The sequence below is a fragment of the Octodon degus genome, unplaced genomic scaffold, assembly GCF_000260255.1.
Source record: "Octodon degus isolate 3935 unplaced genomic scaffold, OctDeg1.0 scaffold00005, whole genome shotgun sequence".
Lineage (NCBI taxonomy): Eukaryota > Metazoa > Chordata > Mammalia > Rodentia > Octodontidae > Octodon > Octodon degus.
The window spans coordinates 24,875,402-24,883,583 of NW_004524581.1; the positions used below are offsets into that span (position 1 = coordinate 24,875,402).

The 8,182-nt window shown below is 51.5% G+C and overlaps 1 pseudogene; it reads left to right on the top strand.

Moving 5' to 3' along the window:
• Nucleotides 1-5,963: 5,963 nt before the first annotated feature.
• On the top strand, nt 5,964-7,375 carry LOC111818472 (annotated as a pseudogene).
• Nucleotides 7,376-8,182: the final 807 nt, after the last annotated feature.

The window sequence follows — 8,182 nt, forward strand, 5'->3', positions numbered from 1 at the left end:
TTCCCTCCTTCCTCCCTCCCTCCTCCCTCTCCTTTCTGTCTTGCCTCCCTCCCTTCTTCCTCTCTCCTCTGCCTTCCCTCCCTCTCACCTTCCTCTCTCCCTCTCTCCTTCTTCTTTCCTTTCTTCTCAGCCACCTTTGCCTGCATCAGCCCGGGAACCTGGAAAGCCTCGCAGCAATCAGCATGTGTCTGGCTTCATTCCAAGAGTGCAGAGAAATCTCACTTCATCAGTTTAATTGAATTAAAGTCTGTGGAATTCACCAAAGCCAGGACTGTGTGGAGCGGGACGGCAGCTCCTGTAGCATCTCTATGCCCACCCAGGCTGTGCACCGGGTGGCAAACTGAGGCCCAGGAGGCTTGTCCCTGCATGCCAGCCCCTCTGAGGTGCTGGCAGCTGCATCTACAGGGGGCTTTCTCCTGGGCTGACAGACACGGACCCTGGGACCTCAGAAGTGGCTCCCTGCTAAGCAGTGCCTGGGAAAAAGCAGAGAGACACCACTCTGTGATGAGGCCCTGGGCACTGTGGCTTTCTCTCTCTTCCCCACTTTTCCTGCATGTGCTCTGAGGACACAGCTGGAGCTGCTAGCCTGGCAGTCAGTTGAGGACCACCACGGCTGCATCCAGCGAGGAGCTTTGACGCTCAGCCCCGACAGCCAGAGGGATGACAGCATCCTACCTGTGTCCTACTGTATCCTTCAGAGGTGACCCAGCCATGCGGACCTCTTGGTGGCAGGGGGGACCCAGGTGGGCTGTCCCTGGGTTTGTCACCCACTCAGACTGTAGGGGAAGGAAATGTGTTCTGAAGCTGCGGCCTTTTGTCTTGCAAAGCCGACATCTCCTATTGTGGGACACTCTTCTGCACGTTCTAGGCAGCATTGGGCATGCAGGGAGTAATTAGCAGGGGCCTGCAGGAGCTCGAACCCTGTGACCCCAGAGGTGCCTGTGAGCTAAAGGCCAGCCACGTATGCGTATGAGGATTTTCCTCTATGTGAGCTGCTGTGCTGAAGCTCTCAGGGGGGTGATGCATGGGGACATCACTGGAGACAGAGCCCGGGGGCTTCCACTGAGCCAGAGATGCAGCCCATTGGACTTTTCCATAGTTTTGAGACAGAGTCTTGGTAAGTTTTTCAGGCTGGGTTTAAACTTGTAATCCCCCTGCCTCAGTCTCCCAGAATCCTGGGATCACAGGCATGTGTCCCACGGCTGGTTCAAGTTGGTCACATGACTAGAGTCTCATTTTTTAAAAAATCATCTCAATAACCCTAGAGGCCTGCTTGTAACCTTTCTCTGCAGGAGAGAGAATGGTGGTACAGAGAGCTACATAAGCAGTTTAGCTAGTGAGGGGTTGGACGAGGACTGAAAGTGAGCCTGGCCACTCTTCAGAGGTGGCCAAGATGGTGTGCATGCACTCTGGCTGCATATGCCAGCTGCTAGGTCCTGGGCACAAAGCTGAGCTCCTGCTGTCAAGGAGTGGGGAGCTCTGCCTCTCACCATGACGGGCCCATTGCTTAGCCTGATTTCCTCATGTACAGAGGGGTAACAGGGAGCTAAGGCTAATTGGGTCATCACTTACAAAGCCCAGAAGTAAGGGCTTTGGTGTGGTTCCAGTGTGAGCCCAGGGCCTGTGTGCTGGGAACTCAGACCTCAGTGTGGCACGGTTGGGGTGGTGGAAGCTTCCAGAAGTGGAGCTTAGTGGACAGTGGTCAGGTCATGGGGCAGCACCCCAGTAGGGATTCATTCCAGCTTGAGGTGTGAGTTGGTTCCCTGGAGCATGTTGTGTTACCAGACCCTGGTCCCCTGAGCAGGCAGACAGTTTTCTTTCTGCTTCTCTGCTATCCTACCTCCCAGCCAGCAGGGAGGGCAGCTCATCAGAGGCTGATCAGAGGGGGCAACATGATCATAGACTTTCACCCTCAAAAACTGGGCTAAGTTCAGCTTATGTCTTCTTAAGGCATGCAGCCTTGGGTGTCTTGTTAGAGTCGCATTACATGGGCCAACGAGACACATGCTAGTGCCTGGTACAGATCTTCTTTCCCCCTAACTAATACCTAGCTGGAAAATAATCAGCCTTAAAAACTAGGAATCTAAAAATGCCAGCCCCGATCAGCCTAACCTTGCCCCTGCAACTTTCCATCTTTTGACACTGTGGCATCTGGGAGGTGAGCCTTGGAGCCTCAAACTGGCACTACCTGTTTTGCTCTAAGCATCTCAGGATAAAGACTTTTGAGAAAGAGTTTTTCCAAAAACACAGAGTCTGCTTATACCACTGATTCCCTGTCCTGGTCCTGAGGGCACACAAGTTCTCAGAAGGCCCTGGCACTGACCTTTCTCATTTCTGCTAAGTTCTCCTTATGGTCCAGAAAAGCAGTTCCTCCTGTTACTTTGCCCAAAGTCCAAAGATTAAATTATTCATCAGGCAGGAAATAGAGAGCCTCTGAAAACATGAGTGAACTCTATGCGCCAAGTGGTCCCACAGATAACAGGAGCTGAGAAGAAAGAAGCCATCAAGGGGAGCTCTGAGGAGGGGATGGGTCTAGCTGGGAAGCCAGGGAATGCCAGGAAGTGAGCAGCAGGCACAGTGAGGCTGGTACCTCGTGGGTGGTGGTGTCACCCATATCCGGGGATGCGTGAAAAAATGACACCTGCTGCCCCCACACCTGCCGCTGGGCAGAGACACGTGGTGCTGTTTGGCCAGTTGGAAGTGGTAGGCATGCAGCGTTAATTGGCAGTGCCAAGTATGTTCTGGGGTTTTTTCTTCTGCTATGGCAACGGGGGAAGCAGGCATTGAGATGAAGGGACAGCAGACACTGAGCTGCCACATGGGTGACCGCTGCCCTGGAGACCTGTAGAGGTCTCACATGAGCAATAAATCTTTGTCTTTAAGCCAATGAAACACATCCAGCCTGGCCAATGCCCATGGGAAGATGGGTATAAAGCAGTGGCAGTGGGGTCTGATTGACTCAAGGTGATAGAGATGGCTTAGTATGGGCAGAAGAAGCACTGGCGAGATGTTAGACAGCCACAAAAATGGAAAAATTCAGATTTTCCTTGTGTGGGATCTTGGCATGAGTATTTCCTTAGATTTTTCAGTGGCTCCAAAGTGTCACCACACTTAATGACCACAGACCATGATTGTCTTCGCACCTGAAGTATTTAATGCTCTAAGGTCTATTTGAGGGCTACATAAGGAGAAGTGTGTCATAGGACGGGTAGGGCCTGCATAGTTGGGATATTTGTGCTTCACCAAAATCTGTGTGTTGAAACTTCATCTTAGATTCCACGGCATTCAAGAAGTGGAGACTTCACGAGGTCATGAGACAATGAGGGATCCACCCTCATAAGCAGGATTAGTGTATTTATTTGTTAGCTTCTCTGCTGCCAGGACGCAATACCTGATACCCACAATCTAAGGAAGGAGAGATTTGACTTATCTTATGGGTTAGAAGGTTCAGTCCGTGGCTGTCCAGGAAGAAATGGCTTGGTGGAGGGGCTTGGTGGGGGCAAGTTGCTTACTGTATTGACAGCCAGGAAGTGGAAAGAATGGGATCTGGGGACAAGGATTCATGCTCCCTAGTGACCTGTCTCATCCTCCTAAGAGGCCACTGAGCATGAGCACACCAGTGGGTAACTCTGAGGAGCACAGCACCCCATGACCCCATCACCCTCAAAAACCTCCACTGCTGAACTTGGGAGACTTTGGGAGACCATCACAATGACCTTATTGATCAGGCTCTGAGAAGCTTGCTTGTCCCTTCTGCCATAGGCGGACATTCAGGTGGTGTCATCTATGAAGCAGGGACTTCCTCACGGACACTGGTCCCACTGGAACCTTGGCCCTGGACTCAGAAGGCTTTGTAGACTGTAAAGGCTTAGGCAGGAGACAAGAAGAGGCATTTGATTTTTGATAATTAAGGCCAAGGAGGACCGGGACTCTCATTTGATGGTAGGATGTTTTGTTGTGGGAATGTCCATGGCTGGTGTGCTGGGGAGTCTGGGCAGGCTGCAGATTCCTGTCCTGTGAAGAAACAGAGGTGGCCACTGCCCCCAGCTGATCTCTGTCCTCACATGCTACTTTTGACACTTTATTCATGGATAGGATTAAGGACATGACAAGTTATCCTTTGGGTAGCAAGGATTTGGCAGCCCTCCTCCCTGTATGCACAAACATGTTGATCTTTGTTTCTGTCACATAGGCTTGTAGCATAAAAGAGCAGTGCCCACTGTCATATCCCTGGTGTATTCCTCGGGATCCACCCTCTGACTCCTTGTTATGGTTTGTGTCTAGGAGTCCCCCCCAAAGCCTCATGCAGTCATGGGGTGGCTTCTGGAGTTTGTGACTGATTCTTGATCCAATGCTGGGACTGCAGGTGTGAGTGCCACCCCTGCCCTGTGGTGGGTAATCTGCTTTACAATGTAAGGAGGGGAGAGAGGCTGGCATGCCCACTGCCATGAGTGGTTGCTCTCTGCCCTGGGCCACTCAGCCTTGGAGCCAGCCAAATATGGACTGAAACCTGCCCTAACTGTGAGCTAAAGAAACCTTTCCTTCCTTCACTTTGCGTATTGGGTATTTGTCCCCACAATGAGAGAGGAGTAACTGAGACACCCCTCTAGCTAGTTCTGGTATTTATTTCCTTGTGTTGCTTCTTGATTTTTTTTTCTTTGACGCATTATCTGTTGGCTTACAGCGCTCGAGTACTTAGCCTTCTTCCATTACTCTTTCTATCACACCCCCGACAACACAGTCACACTCTCTACAAGCCTTCTGGGATAGTAACATCACAGTTTTTGTTAAAAATAAGTATTTAATGTTTTCATTAGCATTAATGGTTATATAAATACTGTTTAGAAAAAGAACCATGTAGGATAATATTTTCTTTCATGGGCTATTTTTAATTTTCTTAGAGTTAATAATTATCTCTAGTTTATTTATCTCTCCTTTCGCTCTCATTTTAGATGCTGGAGAAGGATCAGGAGTAAATGGATGCGCTCTGTTTGCTACGTTCAGCTGAAGACTACAGCATCGTTTTCGTCTAAGTGAAAATGTAATACACACAGATGGCCCAGATTGCCCCGGGAAACTTCAGGGGGAGCCTTGGGATGCCTTTCGTTCCCTGTCCTCCTCCTCCCAGAGATGCTGCCTGACAGCAGGAAGCATCTCTCTTGAACATGGAAAGCATGTTTTCAGAGTCTGGGGGAACAGGGTCTGTGTTCCTTCTTTTAAGAGCCTTTGGGGGTGGAGTTGTCTCTCTGTAGACAGTGGCTCCCTGGGGATGCGCCACGTGTGTCTTAGCCTTGTGCTCCCTTAGGTGGGAGGCCACACCCCTCCCCCTTGCTTGCCCAGGCCATTTCAGTATCTGAATGGGACTCTGAGTCAGGGAGCTGGCCTGACGCTAAGGGTCAAATGTCCCCGTTGCCACACCTTTCTCTTGTGAGCCTTGTGGGGTTTCTCGGCCCCAGTAGCTACTCTCCTCTATGTCCCTTCAACTGGTGACCTAGGGTAGCAAGAAATATAGGAAAGTAGCTCCCCAAAGATGTCCTGCAGGGCCCTGGGCGGCCGGAATGCTCTGCTTAAGACCTGGCTGGTGCCTTCAGAAGACATCAGCTTTCAGAGCCTGCCGGGTCCTCAAGATGTAGCGTGTCTTTCCTTTGACATCGTCGGTGGAGAGAGCCTGTGGATGGCATGAATAATAGATTATTAATTGGCGCCTCTCCCACGAGGGAGGCTCGCCCCCAGTGAAGACGCAGTTACGTAACGAGCTAGTTCTGGCCGCATCCGCCGGCACTGCAGAGTTGATCAGAGAAAGGAGAGGATTGGGGAGGGGCCCCTCAGCAGGAAGGACTGTGCGGAGCAGTGCTTCGGCCGCTCGTCTGCAGTCAGAGCTCATGGTGCGGGAACTGGCTGGCCTGTCAGCGGAGGCGTCAGCTGAGGCTGCTGAGGCCCATGGAGACCGTGAACTGCAAGGCCTTGGACCCCAACTTCTGGCCTGACGCCAGTCACCAAGGTGCCCCTCCCTCCTCTAGCCCTGACCAGCCAGGCACAGGGCAGGTGAGGTATGGCTCCTTGCGGCAGGACTGTGGCTGTTGTGGCCGTGAAAACTGCCTCCCAGGTCTTTCGTAGGGAGTGAGGTTGACTGATAGCTCCAGGGAAGACACTCCAGAGTTGGATCGGTAGCGGGAGCGGAGAGCGGACCCCAGAGAGCCCTGAGCAGCCCCACCGCCGCCGCCGGCCTAGTTACCGTCACACACCGGGAGGAGCCGCAGCTGCCGCAGCCGGCCCCAGTCACCGTCACCGCAACCATGAGCAGCGAGGCCGAGACCCAGCAGCCGCCCGCCGCCCCCTCCGCCGCCTCCACCTTCAGAGCCGCTGACACCAAGCCCCACACCATGGGCAGCAGCGCAGGGGGCCGGGCCGGTGGCGCCTGCGGGGGGACAGGAAGGTCATCACACCGAAGGTTTTGGGAACAGTACAATGGTTAATGTAAGGGACAGATATGGCTTCATCAACAGGAATGACACCAAGGAAGATGTATTTGTACACCAGACTGCCATAAAGAAGAATAACCCCAGGAAGTACCTTCACAGTGTAGGGTGGAGTTTGATGTTGTTGAAGGAGAAAAGGTTGCGGAGGCAGGAATGTTACAGGCCCTGGTGGAGCTCCAGCTGCAGGCAGTAAATACGCAGCAGACTGTAACCATATAGATGCTATCCACGTCGTAGGGGTCCTCCACGCAATTACCAGCAGAATTACCAGTGTGGGGAAAAGAATGAGGGATCGAGGGTGCTCCTGAAGGCCAGGCCCAGCCACGTCGGCCCTACTGCAGGCGAAGGTTCCCACCTCACTACATGAGGAGACCCTGTGGGCGTTGGCCACAGTACTGTAACCCTCCTGTGCAAGGAGAAGTGATGGAGGGTGCTGACAGCCAGGGTGCAGGAGAACAAGGTAGACAAGTGAGCAGAATATGTATTGAGGCTATAGACCACGATTCCGCAGGGTCCCTTCTCGCCAAAGACAGCCTAGAGAGGATGGCAATGAAGAAGATAAGGAAAATCAAGGAGATGAGACCCAAGGTCAGCAGCCACCTCAGCGTTGGTACCGTCGCAACTTCAATTACCGACACAGACGCCCAGAAAACCCTAAACCACAAAATGGCAAAGAGACAAAAGCAGCCGATCCACCAGCTGAGAATTCGTCCGCTCCCAAGGCTGAGCAGGGCGGGGCTGAGTAAACGCCAGCTTAACATCTCTACCGTCATCCGGTTTAGTCATCCAGCAAGAAAGAAACGAATAGGAAATTCCAGCAATAAGAAATGAACAAAAGATTGGAACTGAAGACCGTAAGTGCTTGCTTTATGCCCGTTGACCAGATAACTAGAACTATCTGCATTATCTATGCAGCATGGGGTTTTTATTATTTTTACCTAAAGACGTCTCTTTTTGGTAATGACAAACGTGTTTTTTAAAAAAACCTGGTTTTTCTCAATACACCTTTAAAGGTTTTTAAATTGTTTCTTATCTGGTCAAGTTGAGATTTTTAAGAACTTCATTTTTGATTTGTAATAAAAGTATACAACTTGATTTTTTCAAAAAAGTGAACAAACTGCAAGCACCTGTTAAGAAAGGTCTATAATAATAATAATAATAATAATAATAATAATAACAACAACAACAAAGACGCTCCAAATCCCCCACTGTGTGGCTCTAAGGCCACACTTCCTGTGGGCTGCTCTTGGCCACCCTTGGATCAGAGTGACAGCTAGTCCAGTGAGCTGTCCTGCTCCCCAACTCCTGGATCAGGTAGAAATCTCACCACCAAGGTGCTGTCCAGCGTAGAAATGCCTGGTAGCAACATGGTGTGCCCATGATTCTTTGCTGTTGCAATCTGCTCCCCCGGCTCCCTATCGTGGGAAGGGCAGGGGCCCCACGGTTACCTTGTGTGATTAGAGCAAGAACTAGGGTGGGTTTGGAGAGGTGAGGGCTGTAGATCAGGCAGGGCCTGGTGGACATTGTGGACCATCGTCCCCCACTTGATCTACAGGAGACTCTCCTGGAGGGCAGGCTTAGTCCTCACGGTTATCCTTCGGCCCCTCCTCTGGGACCTGCTCTGCACTGGTAAGTTTCCTCAAGGCTGCAGCATTAGAAGTGGTTTGATTTCTCCCAAAACCCTTTGTGATGCTTCTTGGTGA